The sequence below is a fragment of the Leopardus geoffroyi genome, chromosome A1 (assembly GCF_018350155.1).
Source record: "Leopardus geoffroyi isolate Oge1 chromosome A1, O.geoffroyi_Oge1_pat1.0, whole genome shotgun sequence".
Taxonomy (NCBI): domain Eukaryota; kingdom Metazoa; phylum Chordata; class Mammalia; order Carnivora; family Felidae; genus Leopardus; species Leopardus geoffroyi.
In genome coordinates, this window is record NC_059326.1 from 231,318,457 (window position 1) to 231,336,748 (window position 18,292).

Genomic DNA, 18,292 nt, shown 5'->3' on the forward strand with positions numbered 1-18,292 from the left:
CTCCTTCCAGGAGGAATACAGCATCTATCTTTCTTTCTTCCTTTTTTTAAAATTGTTTTAACGTTACTTATTTTTGAGAGACAGAGAGAAAGGTAGAGCATGAGTGGGGGAGGAGCAGAGAGAGAGGGAGACACAGAATCCAAAGCAGGCTCCGGGCTCTGAGCTGCCAGCCCAGAGCCCGACATGGGGCTCGAACCCACGAACTGTGAGATCATGACCTGAGCCTGAGCCGAAGTTAGATGCTTAACCGACCGAGCCCCCCAGGCGCCCCCAGCATCTGTCTTTATGCCCCAATTTCCCAGCTCACAGACAGTGAGAGACACATAACCTGTCTTTCTTCCCGCGTTGGGTTCGGAGACAAGGAAATCGGACTATCCTGCAAGTATAAATGCCCTCTGGCTCAGAGCTAACTCCTCCAGTGGTCAAATTTGGGCCAAGGCCTGGGCAAACCATAAATGTTGCAAACACAGTGCTACCGGCACTCTTCATGCATTGATGTATTTAATCCGTACAACAACCCACTCGTGGCTGTTATCGTCACCACTACACAGACGAACTGAGAGGCACAGAGAGGTTCAATAACTTTCCCAAGGCCACAGAGCTGGTAAGTGGATTTAAACCCAGGCAGCTCTAGAGCTGGTCTCTTAGCCAGAGCCGAAGAGGTCTTGCCTCACCAAGGGTCCCTATCCCCAGGGCTCCATCACCCACACATGCTCATGACACTACCCATGCCGCAGAAACAGCATCCCAAGGTTAAAGGCATCCAATAAGAACCATTTTGTCATGCCGAGGGATTCTGTGGGTCGAGACTTGCGTGGGGTAAACTGGGGATGGATGGCAGGCTCAGCGGGGAAGACGTGCGTCATCCGGGGCTGGGGTCATCTGGAGGCTTCCGGACTCTCAGTTCCCGGCCTGGGATGACGAGAAGGCTGGGTTCGGCTGCGATGTTAGTGGCGTGGGCTTCTCACAGCACGGTGACTGACACCTGAGCAGGAGCGAGCACGCCAAGGGGGAATATTCCAGGAGAACCAGGCAGAAGCTTCGGGACCTGTTCTGACCTAACCTCAGAAGTCCCGGGGCGTCGCTTACTGCCACGTGCTATTAGTTACAAGGCAGCCGGAGGCTGGGAGAAAGAGACTCCATTTCTCAGCAAGGGCGTGACAAGGTCACGTTGCAGGAGTGCCTGAGGGAGGGGAGAGAATACTGTGGAAAACACAGCTTGCCTAGCCCGGGCCTGCCTACTGCAGAAACTTCTTTGCCCCAATTTGAGTGACCTCATCCTGAAGGTATTCACTTCTCACTTTGGTTGTCTTGTTGTTCCTGTGAGTGAGGAACCACCTTTGACTGGTAATGTGAGCATTTTGCAGGTGGACTGGGTGACCCAAAATGGCGACCCAACTAGAGAAGGCTCAACCGGTCCTGACAGCGGCCTCTGTCTCGTGTTGCGCCAGAGTCTTACCTGGTAGTTGGGCCATAGAAGACAACGATGGCACTACTTTTCATCAGTACTGTACTACGCCTGACCGAAAACTCTTCTCCAGTTGTATTGTTTGGGGACTCGTTGAGAACATGGGTTCAAGGCCCATCCACAGAGTCTGGTTGAATTGTCTGGGGCCGGGAAGCATTGATTTTTTTTTTTTCTAGGGTCCACAGGTAATGCTGTTGGACACCTGAGCTGGAGAACACCTGTCTTAGATGAAGACCTTTGTGACTCTTGGCTTAGACCACCTTCTACCTCCAGAGGCCAAGTAGGTGTGTGGTGCCTTCACCGGCTCCCAGACACAACATACTCTTTTTAAAGAGTTTGTGCACTCGGGCTGTCACTTGCCCATTGGCCCAGGCTAAGTAGCTATCTGTGCTGAAAAACTATGGGGCAGATACAACGTGCTAGCTGCCGCGTTCCCTGGTGATGGCCGGCAGGTGCAAATCTGAAATGCAGACTCATTGCGTGGCTATCATTCTTCCTAATAACTCAGAAGAAGGGGCCAAGAGCATTTCCCCAAGATACTACTTGCCTGTAAATGACACTCCAGAGGGAGAAGAAGGAAGCTCCCCCTGATTTTCTTTCCCTGGCCTTGGGCAGTGTGGGCATTTGTCTTCACAAACGATGCTCAAAATATGTTTGGCAGCAATCTGGTTTTTGGGGTTGTTTTTTGTTTTTTGGGGTTTTTTTTAATGGGAGTGCACAAAAGCTTGTGCCAGTACCTTTAAATATTTTAGACGCTCCTAAAATGTCATCTGGCTGAACCAATCTTTTTTTTCCAATTTGGTGTGAGATGCACGAATGCTAATTTAAGCAATCGACTCATAACTGAGCAATGAAACCATGACAGAAGAAGCTCTCTGTGCAGGCGGGGATGGGGCCATAACTCCTTCTGTGTAGGAACATGCCACAGTATTGCAAAAGTGTTGGCTTGTCTCCCGGAGTGATAAGAACACCGTTAATGTTCCTTAGAGCTGCTTCCTATAGGCGGTTCAACCTATGTTTCAGGAGGGCAAGATCAAAACGAATGACGTATCTGTTGAAGTGCTAGGGAGGCCACCTTCACTTTGACCAAGAACCTCTGGATCCTGTTTGCTGCTGTCACTGGCCGTGTGGCCTTGGGCAAGTTATTTTAACCTCTCATGTGCATCCCACCATTTTGAAACACTCACCGCCACTAGATGGGTTTTTCCAGGGAGTGAGGTTGCATCCTGTTCCCAATTCAGTAATAACTGGGAGTATTGCTGCAAAGCTTTGAAGCCTTCCCCACCCCACCTCAAACACACGCATGTACACAAACACACACACACACACACACACACACACACACACACGCCTCTCTGGATGGCCTCCTCACTCCCACAGGATCCTACACAGAGTAGATGCTCAAACCTTGCACCTTGGCTTGAGATAACGTGGCTCTGATCACCTGGGGTAGAAAGGGGCACAGCTGGCTTTGCTGAGGACACTCAGGAAACATGCAGAGCTTCTGGGTCATTGGAATCTTCTAGAAGCTCACTTAGTCCCACATGAGTCCCAGATGAGTCTCCTCCTCATCTTCTGCCAGGAAATGAAGCTCTTCTCTTCCAGGGAAGGCTGTCAGTGCCAAGCTCACCTTTGCTCCATTTGCAACCGCCCTGGGCAACTGGAGGCTGCACTGCCCCCTAGAGGCTTGGGGCATTTTGTCCCCAAAGTTTTTATGGTAGAGATCCTTTTGTTTCTCTAACTTTTAATACTATAAAATATTTTCTTTTTATGATAAGATTTGTATATATTTTATGTTATATTCATTGATTTCAACCTTTTATTTTTAAATAATAGCAAACTTACAGAAGAGTTGCAAGAATAGCATGAAAATTTGTCATATACCCTTCACCCAGACATACCCATTGTGAACATTTTGCTGTATTTTGCCACATCATCCCTCTTTCCCTAGATAAGCGTCCATATTACTTTCCCCGGTCATTGCAGACATCACGGCTCTTCATCCCTAAATTTTCCCACATAGATCTCCTAAGATCAAGAACCTTCTTTCCCATACCCACAGTGCAGTATCTGAGCCAGGACATTCATCACTGATAGAGTCCTATCATCTAATTACCAAGGGCTCCAGTGATGTCCGTATAGAATTGCCTTCCAGTCTAGGGTCCAAATCAGAAGCACATATTATATTTGGTTTACAATTCTCTTCGGTCTCCTTTAATCTGATGTCTCTTGTTAGCTTTTTTTTGCTTGTGTGTGTGTGTTACATGACAGTAACACTTTTGAAGGGCGCATGTAAGTAGCTATCAAAGAGGTACAATAGAATAGTGGTAAAAACTCTCGTATACTCTTCACCCAGATTTTCTGAAATTTGGGTGGGTTTTTTTTGGTTATTAGTATTTTTTTAATGTTTGTTCATTTTTGAAAGACAGAGAGAGACAGAGCACAAGCAGGGGAGGGGCAGAGAGAGAGGAAGACACAGAATCCAAAGCAGGCTCCGGGCTCTGAGCTGTCAGCACTGAGCCCAACGCGGGGCTCGAACTCATGAACCGGGAGATCACGAGCTGAGCTGAAGTCGGATGCTCAACCGGCTGAGCCGCCCAGGCGCCCCTCTTTTTTTTTTAATTCAAGTTAGTTAGCATTTACTGTAGTTCAGTGAAATTTGGGTTTATCCGAGGTTTCCTCATCACTAGATTCGGATTATGCATTTTTGGTCAGAATATATAGTGAAGTGTCTCTGTCATTGCCTCCCCTATGGAGACACTTGATGTCAATTTTGTCCATTTACTGATAATATTGACTGAAGTTCGAATCACATGTTTTCATGTATTTGTTGGCATTTGTGTATCATCTTAGGGAAAATGCCTATACAAGTCCTTCGCCCATTTTTAAACTGGGTTGTTTGTCTTGTTGTTGGGCTGTAAGAGTTATTTATATATTCTAGATATTAGACTCTTCTCAGGTGTATGGCTCACAAATATTTCCTGCTATTCTGTGTGTTTTTTCACTTTTTTGATGATTTCCTTTTTTTTTTTTTTTTTTGTAGTTATTCATTTTTTGAGAGAGACAGAGAGAGAACAGGGGAGGGGCAGCATGAGAGACAATCCCAAGCAGGCTCTCTGCTGTCAGCATGGAGCCCGACTCAGGGCTTAAAGTCACGAACCATGAGCTTGTGACTTCAACCAAAACCAAGAGTCAGACGCTCAACTGACTGAGCCACCCAGGCGCCCCATTTTAAGTTAGTTTTTGTATAGACGTAAGGTAAGAGTCAAAAGTCATTCATTCTTTGGCACGTGTCTATCCAGTTGTCCCAGCTCCATTTGTTAAAAAGACATCCTTTCTCCCAATGCTCTTGGAGCTCTTGTCAAAAATCAGTTGGCCATAGACACGTGGGTTTATTTCTGGACTCTCAGTTCTACTCTGCCAATATATTTATCCTGTGCAAGTACCACACTGTCTCAATTACTACTGTTTTGCTGGATGTTTTGAAAGAGGGAAGTGTGACGCCTGGGTGGCTCAGTTGGGTAAGCGTCCGACTTCAGCCCGGGTCATGATCTCTCGGTCTGTGAGTTCGAGCCCCGTGTCGGGCTCTGTGCTGAGAGCTCAGAGCCTGGAGCCTGCTTCTGATTCCGTGTCTCCCTCTCTTTCTGCCCCTCCCCTACTCATGCTCTGTCTCTCTCTGTCTCAGAAATAAGTAAACATTAAAAAAAAATTTGGAAGAGGAAGTGTGAGCCTTCCTACTTTGCCCTTTTTTTTTCAAGATTGGGCTATTCAGAATTAGCCCTTAAGTTTTGATGCAAAATAAATGCTGGGACTTTCTTTTAATAGCAAGTCTATGTATAATTATCCAATTATCTTATTTTTTAACTGTTTAATTTGTATTTGTGTCTATGATTGTGCTCATCAGTTTATACATATAAAAATCTTCAAGATAAATACACAGATAGATAGATGGATAGATGGATGGATGGATGGATAGATAGATAGATAAAAAGGGAAAGAATGAATTTGCAATGTGCTTCTGGACGGCGAGACAGAGATATGCACACATGGAGGAGAATTTGCAAGACTGGAGGATACTTTGACCCAAAGCACTTGCCTGGTTGAGCCAGTAATAAGTAACAGAGGTCTAGGGAAGCCCTCACGGCTTTGACGCCAGTCATGTTTATTAACTGGAGTCTACAAATCTCAGAATTCCAAAAAGCAATCAACCCTGAAATTTGCTCTCCAGGGACCTTCACCCACCCCCCCCCCCCCCGACCGCCTTCTGCCCAGACATGCCCCTTCCCTGCCGTATTTTTCCAGGTGGGTGGACCCTGGGGCTGTGAGCTTCTGGAAGAGGAGCCCCTTCAAGGGAATAATGACTGCAGCCCCCGGTTTGCCTGTAACTTCTCCCACCCTCGGTTCTCACAGCCCACGTTCAAAACCGCAGGGGGTCGGATGGGTGGCTAGCTGGCTTCCAAGGTTGGGTGGAACCCTGCCGAATAAAGAGGAGCTGGGCTTGACATCTCCCTACGTTTGGTGACTTGCTAGAAAGACTGAAAAGACTCCATAGTGAGTGGGGCTCAGCTAAGATTGGCTGCAGAAAAGGACGCAGGGAGAGAAGGTGGCAGGAGGAGACACACATCAGCGGAGCCCAGAGAAGTCCAGCTCCCCCCCTGTGCCTCCTCACCCGAGCCGAGTCGGGACGGGCTTTTCTCTGCCAGAGAACTACAGGGTCATGTGTGAAGTCTTGCGTCCGGGGAAACCCAGGCAGGTCTCAGGCTCCAAGGTGTTTATGGGGCGTTTGTCAGATAGACTTATCCTGCTATCAATCAGCCACGGCAACTGAAGCCAGGACTCCAACCAGGAAGCCAGGCGTATCTCATCGATCTTAATGTTCGCGCAAAGCCACCCCAACGAGCCAGCGGGACCCGGTCCGCGGCTCCCGGTGTACACAACAACATCATCCGTCACTGACATAAAAACTTTCTGAGACCCCCATTCCCGAGGGCTGGCCAACCAGGGTCAGTCGTGGCTCCAGGCTTCCTTGGAAACATTCAAGGAGTTCAAGGACATTCAAGTACATTCAAGTACATTCAAGGCACCGGCTCCTTCCTCACGTTTTCACCTTTTCTACATGGTCCTCAGCCTACAGTTACAGATGCGTCTACACAGGTCAGCCTTGGGAAACCCTTTACTGGCTGCCGGACGTCATCGCCATGGCCCTGGTCAACGTGAAATAGGAGAAGGCAGCAAAACACACACGTGGCCTGGTTTCCAACCTCAACCTTGTGCGTGTCCTTGGCAAAATCATGTCATGTCTCCAGGCCAGCTAGGGTCTCACGCATCCCACCTGAGGGCAAGTTTGTGAGATGGCTGTGGTAGGTGACGGTGCCACGTAAGTGCTTCCTCTTACTGACGGTCGCACTTGTTTGACAGCTGTCTTTCCTGCTTCAGCTCCACATATCTGAGAGGAGCCGCAAATCCATAATCTCCGCTTACAGACTGATTCAAGAAACCAGCGCCAACCCCCTCGAGGCCATTGGCTGATCCGTTTCAGAGGATTTATCCTGCTAAACTTATCCCGCTTGGCACTTTCTACTTACACAAAAAATCTCTATTCCTTTTCAGAACAGAGCTGTAAGTCCAGTGTGTCCCATTTTTTTGTTAATATAATATGGAAAACAATTCATTTGCTGGCAGGGGGACATTTATTCAGCAAATATTTACTGAGAATCTCCAGTAATAATAATTACCATTCAGCAAATGTTTATTGGAAGCATACTCTGTGCTAGGCATTGTGGCCGGGTAGGGATACGGGAGATACGACAATTAACAGGCGCTAGGGCCCTGCTCATGGAAATTTCCATCTGTTTGCAAAGTAGGGTGGCCAAGTGTTCTGGTGTGCCCAGGACCCGAGCCACTGCCTCTGCCCCCAGAGAACCACCTCTGGACCGCCACTGCCCTCCAGGGCCACCAGAGCCTGGGACCCCAAGGCCTGCTGCTGCTGGAGTCAAGGTCAGAGGCTCAATGTGCTCAAAGCTGGGTGATAGTCTAGAGCAACCCCACAAATCTCTCCACCGAGGCCACGGTCACCTTGGGTGCTGCCCAGACTCCCTCTAAACCCTGGAAAGACTTCACTGGACCCTGTCCACCACCCAGATGTGGACACCTGCTCTCACGGGAGAGGGGGGCAGGGGAGGGGGTGTCTTGCTGTGCAGACTCAGGGAGGTTTCCTTTGTAGCTTCAACAGCAGGGAAGTCAAACGCCAGGCTTTTGCGTGAGGCTCTCTCTGCCCCGGCTGTGTTCCTTCCCTGCAGCTGACCACCCTGCCAGGCCCCCCGGGGGCCCCCAGAGGCCCTCAGGCCTCCCGCGGAGGGCCACCCGAAAGCCACGCCTGACCACCCACCCACTAAGGCCCTCACCCTCCTCACACGACCCAGCCTTGGGCACCGTAATTTCCGATATTTTGCAAAATTCCTATAAATGGACTTGTATGTTGTAGAATCAAAAAAAGAAGAACAGAGTTTTGTTTTAAACAAGCAAACAAGAGAGTCTCATTTTGCCCAAACATACGCCAGTGTCCTATTTCTGTCCCTCGTGCAGCCGTAGGCATCAAGTAGCAATAACGTGTCCAACCAATTCATTGTCTTGAATTATTTACCTCTTTTAAGATGAGCTGTTTGAGAAGTAAGACCTAGACCTCCTTTATTTATTTTTATTGACCGAGTTTTGTCGTTTGGGTTGTGTCCTCGCCGACTCCTCCCGACTTGGGCCGTCGTGCTGAGCCCCGCAATCTGCTCACTGCACGCCGGCACAGCTGTGCTAACCCGGGTGTCCTGCTTACGGCGGCTTTTCCTCTTTAATCCCCGAGTTTAGGATGGAAGACACTGGCTGTTCTGGTTTCATTAGGCCAGCAGACTCTTTTCGGCAAATCACCTGGCCAGCGTCTTGAAGGGGCTGGGTAAAATGAACGTTGCTCAACATGTTTGAAATGACCCACAAGGAAGAGATCGTGACACGGCGCCGATTTGCCAGGTTTGTAAATGGGGATCGAAAGGCAGGGATGGCAAAAGCTGTGATGTTGACAACGTGTCCCTAAAACTTTCCTCTGCCATTCACTCCCTCGTGTGAGATGTAGTGTGTGCCCCACCGTCCAGCACCCTTTGGAGACGCAGAGAACATGAGACGCTGTCTTTGTATTCGTGAGAGATTTCGGCTGAAGCCCGACAGAAGGTCCATATCATCCAAAAAGGACATAGGGTGTAGCTGGGCCTCAGAGACACTTGGGACAAAGCAGAAACTCTCGCCAGGGATTATCTTGGTGTCTGTTCACTTTCTCCTACCCTCAGTCGGGCTCTTCCACCAGCCAGGACCCTGGGGGTTCACCACCCGCAGACAACTGCAATCCACTGCTCCCACCCAAGCTCAGAAATCCAGGGAAGGGCTCTGATTGGCCCAGCTAGGGTCAGGCGTCCAGCTCTGACCAATCAGTGGTGGCCACGTGGGTGGCGTCTATAAGATCAACGGCGCTGAGAGCACTGGAGTGAGCCCCCATGCAACATGGCTGATCCTTATAACAAGAGGAGAAGAGATCCAGTGAGGCAGGTGCAGATGAGAAGCAGAGACGGGAGCATGTATTTCCCAGCCAAGGAATGCCAAAGATTGTCGGCGACATCAGAGGCCGGGAGAGAGGCAGCGAACAGATCCTTCCCTAAACCCTTTGGAAAAAGCCCAGCCCTTTTGACCCCCCAACCCTAGCATCCAGAACGGTGAATGTATAAACTTTGTGTTGTTTTACACCACCCAGTGTGTGGTAATTTATTACAGCAGGCCTAGGATATTAATACAATAGACAGCAAAACATTCCAAAAGCTTAAATATTTCACTGTTTCAAAATAAAGGATGAGAATAATAATGGAGAGTGTGTAGTTTGGGGAGAGGGAGGTCTTTCTTATCCTACCACTGAAGACTGAAATTATGAAAGAAAAGGCTGGCTGACCCACTACATGAAAATCATGGTTCACAAAACATGACAAAGTTGAAAGAAAAACGTTTGCAGTTTGTGACAAAGAACTAATATGTGCAATGCAGAACGGGCTCCTATAATTTAGAAAAAAGTATCAGTGACCCCACATTTTGTTTATATATAATAAACAAATTCAATGACTAGACAAGATACAGAAGAAATCCAAACGGCAACGAAATGTGTGCAGAGTTTTTCTGCTTCACAGATAAATGGAAATTAGGATAAAGACATGTAATTTCTGGGGCACCTGGGTGGCTCAGTCGGACAAGCATCCTACTTCGGCTCAGGTCATGATCCCTTGGTTCGTGGGATCGAGCCCCACATCGGGCTCTGGGCTGAGAGTGGACCCCGCTTGGGATTCTCCCTGTCTCCTCTCTCTGCCCCTCTCCTGGTCATGCTTTCTCTCTCTCTCTCTCTCTCTCAAAATAAATAAACTTAAAAAAAAAAAGCGTATACTTCCTCTCAAATCATACCGGCAAAGGCAGATCAGACTGACGGCGCTTGGCACTGCCATTAGCAGTCCCCAAACGTCCCAGCCAGAGGGACTTAGGCGTGCTGGCCATACCATAAAGGGTTAGCTCAGCAGACGTGGGTTGCTCAAACCCCAAGTGTGGCCCTTGATTGACTCCTGGGACGTGACCTCTGAGCCCCTGGAGAGTCCTTCCCGACAACAGCAACTTTGCGTGTCTGAGCGTTTGGGCCATGCCACATGGTTTATGCTGGCCACAGGATTTATGGCGAGCACCTGCTTCCTGTACGTCTGAGGCTCTATCACATGCTGTATCAGGCTGCAGAGTTTGGGCATTTTGCCTAAAGCCAACACGGCCTGGAAGCCTTCGGGAGCCACTTAGAAGTCATTTTCTCCTTGTCGCGGGCTGAACTGTGTCCCTTCGAAATTCATACTCTGCAGCTGTGACCCACAAGGTGGCTGTGATTGGAGATGGGGCCTGTAAGGAGACAACTGAGATTAAATGAGGCCCGACGGCAGACCCCTGACCCAGCATGACTGGGGTCCTTGTAGAAAGACAAAGAGACGCCAGGGATGCCCGTGCCCAGAGCCAAGGCCATGTGAGGACACAGGGAGAAGGAGCCATCCACAAGGCAAGGGCCTCTGGAGAAACCAGCCTCCCCAACACCTTGATCTTGGACTTCCAGCCTCCAGAACTGTGAGAGAATTAACTTCGGTTGTTGAAGCCCCCAGTCTGCGGGATGCTGTTATAGCCGCCCTAACGTACCTCTGGATCTGATAAAAAAAGGACTGTTCTCAGGTATTTACTTGGCCCCAGAGCCCCACTATTCTTCTTCTTCTTCTTTTTTTTAATGTTCATTTATTTTGAAAGAGAGAGTGTGTGTGGGAGCAGGGGAGGGGCTGAGAGAGAGGGAGGGACAGAGGATGCAGAGTGGGCTCCGGGATGACAGCGGTGAGCCCGATGTGGGGCTCCAACTCACGAACCTCGAGATTATGGCCTGAGCCGAAGTCAGACACTTAAGCGATTGAACCCCCAGGCGCCCCCACTCTTCCCTCTGATTCTGCTCCCTGGGGACCCCGAAGAGCTGGCTTTGCAGAGGTGCTGGCAATCGTGAGTGACATCACAGCCACCGCCCTCCCAGCTTCCTGTCGCACAGGAAGGCCGTTTCTCTGGGAGCAGGATTGTGGAAGAGGCCTTCCTGCCCAGGCTCCTGCTCTCCTGGAGGGTAGACAGGGCTGGGGGTGAGGGGACGGTCACAGCCCGGATGAGGATGTTACCGCCAGATGTGAGCACACAGGGACAACCTGCTTCCCCGTGACCCCAGCCCGGCCTGGGCTCCTCTGACCTGCCCAGAGGAGCCTGTCCACCACCCCCTCCCACCCCCCTGCCGATGGTGTTCACCGCCATCCCCCCTTCTGGGGACCCTGAGCCCCAGACCCTCCCCAGCCTCTGGGGCCTATCATCTAATTATGGGCGTTAGGATGGCTATCACCACCTTTTTATCGCACAGGTACTTGGTGCCCGGGCACTGTGCAAGATCAACCACCGAGTTTTGCTGATGAGGCCAAAACAAGTCATGGATTCGATTAAAAGCAAAAACGAAAACACTGCATTGGGTGCCTGGGTGGCTCAGTCAGTTAAGCACCTGACTTGATTTCGGCTCAGGTCATGATCTCACGGGTCGTGAATTCGAGCCCCATGTGGGGCTCCGTGTTGACAGGGCAGAGCCTGCTTGGGATTTTCTCTCTCTCTGTTTCTGCCCGTCCCCTGCTCGCTCTCTCGCTCTCTCTCAAACTAAGACAACTGGATTACCATCAAGCACGGGACCTTACACAATTAAGATGACCGAGAAAAGACTCTTGGGAACTAGCTGGTGCAGGAACACGGCAGGGAGGGACCTCTTTGCATCTCTCACTCAGGGAGGCCTCTTTCTGAGCCCAGACTGCAGAGGAAATGCTTGCCAAGGTCCCTTCTGACTTCCACAGGCTCAGCTTGTGCTTTCAGAGCAAAAGTCCCGCTGCCCCGGGGACAGTGTGATGCAATCCTCTCTTTGCTTTCTGTTTATAATTTCTGTGAAACAGAGACGTAATTACGTCTTGCACTTTGGTTTAATTACTTGTCTGATGCCCTCAAAGGGAGTCCAACCCTGCTGTCCCCCGGGGTGGGGGGGGGGGGCAGGGGCACCTGTAGTCCCTCTCCTGGGAGGGGGGGGTGCAGCCCGGAGGCTCTGAAGCTGCGTTTGTATTGCAGGCTTTTTCTTAGAGGCAGTGCTGATTCCGGGGATACAGAGTAGGGCTGGGGGATCCTGGGTTTCTAGTCTTTAAAAATTGTAATACACTATGTGGCACCTGGGTGGCTCAGTCGGTTAAACATCTGACTCTTGATTTTAGCTCAGGTCATGATCTCATGGTTTTGTGGGTTCGAGCCCCACTTTGGCCACCAATAGCGTGGGGCCTACTTGGGATTCTCTCTGCCCCTCTCCACTCAAAGACTTGCTCTCTCTCTCTCTCTCTCTCTCTCTCCAAATAAATACACTTTAAAGAAAAACACCTGTAACACACCAGTTTATTGACACGCATGCTTCATGATTATCTTTTCTTTCTAGAAGCCAAGGCTGAGGCATCCTCTAAGGGCCAAAGGCGAGGGTCCCTTCCTCCCAATTTACATGGTTCCCCTGATGCTGAAAATTCCCTTTGTCTCAAGGGCCCTCTCATGGGGAATCTGACTTCACACCTCCAGGGCCCTCTTTAAAAAAAAAAAAAAAAGTATCATATTCTTAACTTTTTAACAAGTTTTATTTATTTAAGTAATCTCCACACCCAATGTGAGGCTTGAACTCACAACTCCAAGATCAAGAGTCACACACTATTCCACCTGAGCCAGCCAGGCATCCCTCCAGGGCCCTCTTGAGGCGGTTTCTCTGGCAGGTTGCTAGCCAGCATCTCCCAGCACCTTCCAGAAGCTTGACCATCTGCTTATATTTAAGGATTCTTCAACACATTCGAGACAAAACTATGGGAAAGAAATTGACATTTGTTCAGTACGACGTGCCAAGCACTGAATCAGGCATCTATATGCACCGATTCACTGGGGGCAAGTTACTTGACCTTCCTGTGCCTCTGCTTCCTTGTCTGTACGGACGCCCCCAACGGTACTGGGACGTCACCAGAGGAACATTGTGGACGAGGATACACGATGCGCAGAACAAGGTCTGGGGTGGGAAGCACTCGATAAATGTGAGTAGCTGTTTCCTCCTCCTCCTCCTTATCATCAAGGGAATTATTTAGCCCATTTTCCAGACCAGAAAACAGAGGCTCAGGGGGAATGAAGTGACCCTCACAAGGACCTCCTGGGGAGAAGTGGGTCAGCCTGGATCCAAACCCAGCCCAGGCTCCTCCTTAGCATTACATCATCTCTCCTGTCGGGATGCACAAAACATTCGTGAAAACCAGAACACCCTTATTAGCTCCCTGGTGCCTTTTTATCCCCTACTTTCAAGTTGCAGTAGCTTTCAGATGGTTTCGATTGCAACCCTCGGTAAGAAATGTGATGTAAATCGCGACCCAGAACAGATATATGTAAAAGGGAAACCAAAGTTTCTTGAAACATACTTTCTCTTACTATGCTCTAATTGTGCTGTGTGCCCTGGTATTTTTCCATGTGGTTCTATTTTATGTTTAAGAACTGGCTTCAACCTGGGGCACTTGGGTGGCTCAGTAGGTTAGGCATCTGACTGTTGGTTTCAGCTCGGGTCACGATCTCACCGTTTGAGAGTTCAAGCTCTGCATCGGGTTCTGCACTGACAGTCTGGAGCCTGCTAGGGATTCTCTGTCTTCTCTGTCTCTCTGCCCCTCCCCACTTGGGCTCCCTCTGTCTCTCTCTCAAAAGTAAAGACACTTTAAAGAAAGAAAACTGCCTTCAACCTGGCCTCACGTGGCAGTTTGAAAACCACCAGTCAGGCAGAGAGTGAGTTCAGTCTTCTGAACAGCCCTGCCCAGGTGTGGTCCTGAGCACCCCCTTGGGGTTACCTGGGCCCCAGCTCCCTCAGCACCAGCCCCTCCTGCCAGGCCCCAGTCTCGAGAAGAAAGCTTGTGAAGCCCCATCCGCAGGGCCCCCACACAGGTACCTGCCAGTCTGGGCCATCCAGATCGCGTAGGCCATGCTCAGGAACACAGATTTAGGATTTATCCAGTCAGAGTCACCTTTTAAAGGGCAGATGCTCCTTTGATGCTTGTCTCTTGGTGTCCAAGGGACCGGTACTACAGTGTAGGGACACTAAGATGTCTGATTGGAGACCAGCAGGTGCTTAGCAAGACACAGGGACGAAGTAAGGGGACAAAAATCGAAAGGGAAATTCCTTCTGGGATAAGCCTGGCCTCGTTGCCACCTTGACCGGCCAGCTCTGCTCTCCCCTCATCCGTCTCCTCTTCTTCCGGCCCTCAGCCTCCTCACTGTCCAGCTGCCTTTGCTTTTCAGTGTGGTCCACGCCAGCAGGACGCACGTGGGCAGAATGCGCGTGGACAGGGCACCCGAAACTTCCAGGCCTGGCCGCGTCGACCTGCCCGAGCAAGGCCCTGCCTGGTCGTCCCCTCTGAGGCTTGATGCAGATGAGCACAGAGACGTTGGAACCCTGTGGAAGGACCTTGGGTCCCCAAGTCACTGCTCAGGGGGACAACCCCCGTTCATCAGAGTCTCGCTCTAGCTTCACTAGAGTAAGAAGTAAACTTACGCTATGTAAAGCCACTAAGGCACAGAGATTATCCTCAAACACGAGTGTCCTCTGAATACCTCTGGACTATCCAAGGTCAAGGCAGTGGAGGAAGAGATTCTCAAATGTAGCACATTTAACGGAGCAAAACGTTTACTTCGAAACAGATCAGTAGGGTATCTCCAAAGCTCATTCCCACCCAGAACCTCAGAATGGGACCTTCTTCGGAAAGAGGGTCTTCGCAGACACAGTCAAGTTAAGATGAGGTCATCCTGGGCAAGGGCGGGCCCTACATCTAATTCGACTGGTGTTTGTATGAGGAAAAAGATTTGGACACAAAGCCCCAGACACACAGAGAAGGAGGCCGGGTGCAGACACAGAGCCTGGAGGGATGTGGCTCAGACCAAGAGCACGGAGGGTTGGTGGTGGCCACTAGAATTAGAAGAGGGACGGAAGGATTCCTGTGGGGACGTCTCACCTCCAGGACTGTGCCAGAATAGATTTCTCTTGTTTGAAGCACCCCACCCCCACCCCCGGCTTGTGGTGCTTGGTTGTGCAGGAAACTAATATACCCCGGAAACAAAGCCTCGTGTAACCTTAAGAAATTGCGCTATTTTTAGCCCCATTCCGGGTCATGTGCTCTCGCTTAGGAAGAGCGCGTCTTAACTCTCTGCGTCCAGCTGGAGGGTGGGAGCGCAGACCCCAGGGAAGAGATCTCACCTCCTCTCAGTCTTCCAGAGAAGTCCCCGAGGGGCTGAGTTGCCGGGAAGCTTCTAGAGCAAGCAAGTTCTCGGCCAGGAAAAATACCGGACCCTCAGGCTACCAACCTAGGCCTAATTACCTTTGAAGATGGTTTGGCCCACCCTTCACAGCGGTCTGCGACTCAGACACCAGCTGGAGGGGCCGCGTGAGGCGTTAGAGCGGGTGGAGGAAAACTTCTCTAGGAGAGACACCTGCCCAGCCAGAAAGGAGGCCAGGGAGGCAAGGGAAGCCATGGTACCTGCCCTCCTCTGCTGTTCTGCGCTAGGGCCGGCCCTAGAACCCCACCCAATGGGTGGGGGCCCTCCTCTCCGCGCCCCCATCCCCTCAGGGCCACCTGCTTATTGAGGCGTGCTGACCAGAATTCGCTAGCTTCTCATTATCACCCTAGTCATGTCTTACCTTTACTGCAAGCTTTCAGAAATCTAACACATCATGCGTTGGATGTCTTCCTGAATCAAATTTTAAAAGGCAAAGGGATTGTAAGCACAATAGCTAATCAGGCTACCTCGAGACATGCGAACTTGATGAGTATTCTTTACCAAACATCACCAAACACCCGGGAACAGTTGCCGGGTACCATTTGCTAGGGCTACTGGAAGAAAGTCCCATCAAGCCAGTGGCTTAAAGAACAGACACTGATTGCCTCACTGTTGTCAAGGCTAGAAGTCCGAGGTCAAAGTGTCAGCAGGGCTGTTCCCCCCACACCCGCCGGGGACGGTGGGATGGAACTTGTTCCAGGCCTCTCTTCCAGCTTCTGGAAGCTTGCTGGAAATCTTGGGCTTGTAGATGCCCCACCCCAGTTCTTCACATGACCTTCTCCTGGTGTGCGTATCTTTGTCCCAATTCCCACTTTCCGTGAGGCACCAATCCCGTTGGATTAGGACCCGCTCTATTCCAATATGACTTCATATTAACTAATGACATCTGTAATGACCCTATTTCTTTTTTTTTAATTTTATAATATTTTTCACTTTTTTTTTTAAGTTTACTTATTTAGAAAGAGACAGAGACAGCGCGAGTGGGAGAGGGGCAGAGAGAGGAGAAGACAGAATCCCAAGCAGGCTCCACACTCTTGGCACGGCGCCCGACGTGGAGCTCAAACTCACAAAATTGCAAGATCGTGGCCTGAGCTGAAACCAAGAGTCCGACGCTTAACTGGCTGAGCCACCCAGGTGCCCTTGTAATGACCCTGTTCCTAAACAAGGTCACATTCTGAGGTATTGAGGGTTAGGACTTTATATACGGATGGGGTGAGAGACACAATTCAATACATAACATTCTATGTAAGTTATTTTTGTTAAAACCTGCACCTTAATAGGTTGGATTTGCTTTAAGTGGTTGTAATATCTGTAACAGTAAAATGGGGGCATGAAAATACCCACTTGGTACAACTACCTCAGAAAACTGAGATTTTCGAGGCGCCGGGGTGGCTCAGTCGGTTAAGCATCTGACTTTGGCTCAGGTCATGATCTCATGGTCCGTAAGTTCGAGCTCCTTGTTGGGCTCTGTGCTGACAGCCTGGAGCCCCCTTGGGATTCTGTGTCTCCCTCTCTCTCTGCCCCTCCTTCACTTGCCCTTTGTCTCCCTCTCTCTCTCAAATAAACACCAAAAAAAAATCTTTTAAAGAAAACTGAGTTTTTAGAAAGCTAAACGTAAGCAAACTCTGCGATCCCCGCATTCGCTCCAAAAGAGACACTAAACAGAAATGTGTTCACCAAAAGACATGGACGCGGATTAGGACAGGATTTGCCCTTCTGAAACCTGAAACACTGCCAGGCCCACCCACGGCAGTTCCGGTACATCGTGGAGTGTTCGAACGGCAGAGTTCTGCTCAGCGATGAAAAGGAGTAAACTCCAGCCTCGCGCCACAACACAGATCGAGTGAACACTTAATTCAGGCGCCAAAAGCCACCAAAGCCCAAAAGTGCAGGAAGGAAACAGCAGAAACAAGGATGAGGAAGGTATAAAAACAGGCCAGAAGCAAGATGTGCTTTGCACGTGCCCTTTGATTGAAAAAGGCTCTGTTCCCTGGAAGGCTTGCGTGTGTGGGGATGCAAGAAACACGGGGGAGGGGAGCTCAGTGGGAGACGTGGGGGTCACTTCTGGTAGAAGAATAGTGAGGAATTTAGCCCAGCCCAGGGAAGAAAATACAAGCTTCCTTCGCCTCTCGGGATGGGCTGGTTCCAGCCTTGTGGTGCAAAAGTGAAATAAGAGAAAGGCGTTAACCGAAAGGAAGCGTTGTTTCCTCTGTTTCCGAGACCACAGAACTGGCGCGGAACGAAGCTCTTTAGTCACACTTGGTGGCCCTGGTGCGAGCTGCCGGAGCACCGTGACTTTAGCGTCTCTTAACGGGGCGCCCTTCACCTTTCCAGGCCGGAGCTGATTTTTGGAAACGGCCAGGAGTTATTCGGAATCACGTCAGGTGACTGAGCTGGGTGACCAAACTCCGTTCCATTTTACGAGGCGAAGCCCACACGTGGCCACAACGTGACATTCCTGGTTTCCTCCTGTGGGTTGTCATCTGGTGCTCAGGGCGGTTCCTTACAAAAGTCCCGACGCGGTCTGAGCAAGGACAACAGCCCCGAGGAAAGCTTGGAGTTTCCGAAGGTGCCTCCTCTGAGGGACAAAAGTGCTTCTGCCAAGAAGCGGATCCCTGACTGTCGCGTTGCCCTTATCGGACTCCCGCCCTCAGTCCGTTTCACTGAAGGTCATCATCCATTTTCAGACACAGGATAAGGGGGTCGTTGTGGGTGCCTACGAGGAGAAGAGGGTCAACACCTGGGGGCTGGCCGTGGAGCGTGACAGACGGGCAGGCGGAGGACCGGGTGGACACTACCTGTATTCGCCTCCTGTGGCCGCCACCACGAACGCGGCGG

The 18,292-nt window shown here is 50.3% G+C and overlaps 2 long non-coding RNA genes across 2 annotated transcripts; both read left to right on the forward strand.

Moving 5' to 3' along the window:
* The first annotated feature begins 183 nt into the window (after positions 1–183).
* Positions 184–3,239, forward strand: LOC123578805. The gene is made up of 2 exons (XR_006702518.1): positions 184–1,752; positions 2,495–3,239. It is a non-coding gene; the product is annotated as an uncharacterized LOC123578805 (long non-coding RNA).
* A 6,669-nt stretch (positions 3,240–9,908) lies between these two features.
* On the forward strand, positions 9,909–11,546 carry LOC123606458. Its single transcript, XR_006716298.1, has 2 exons — positions 9,909–10,744; positions 11,457–11,546. It is a non-coding gene; the product is annotated as an uncharacterized LOC123606458 (long non-coding RNA).
* The last annotated feature ends 6,746 nt before the right edge of the window (positions 11,547–18,292 follow it).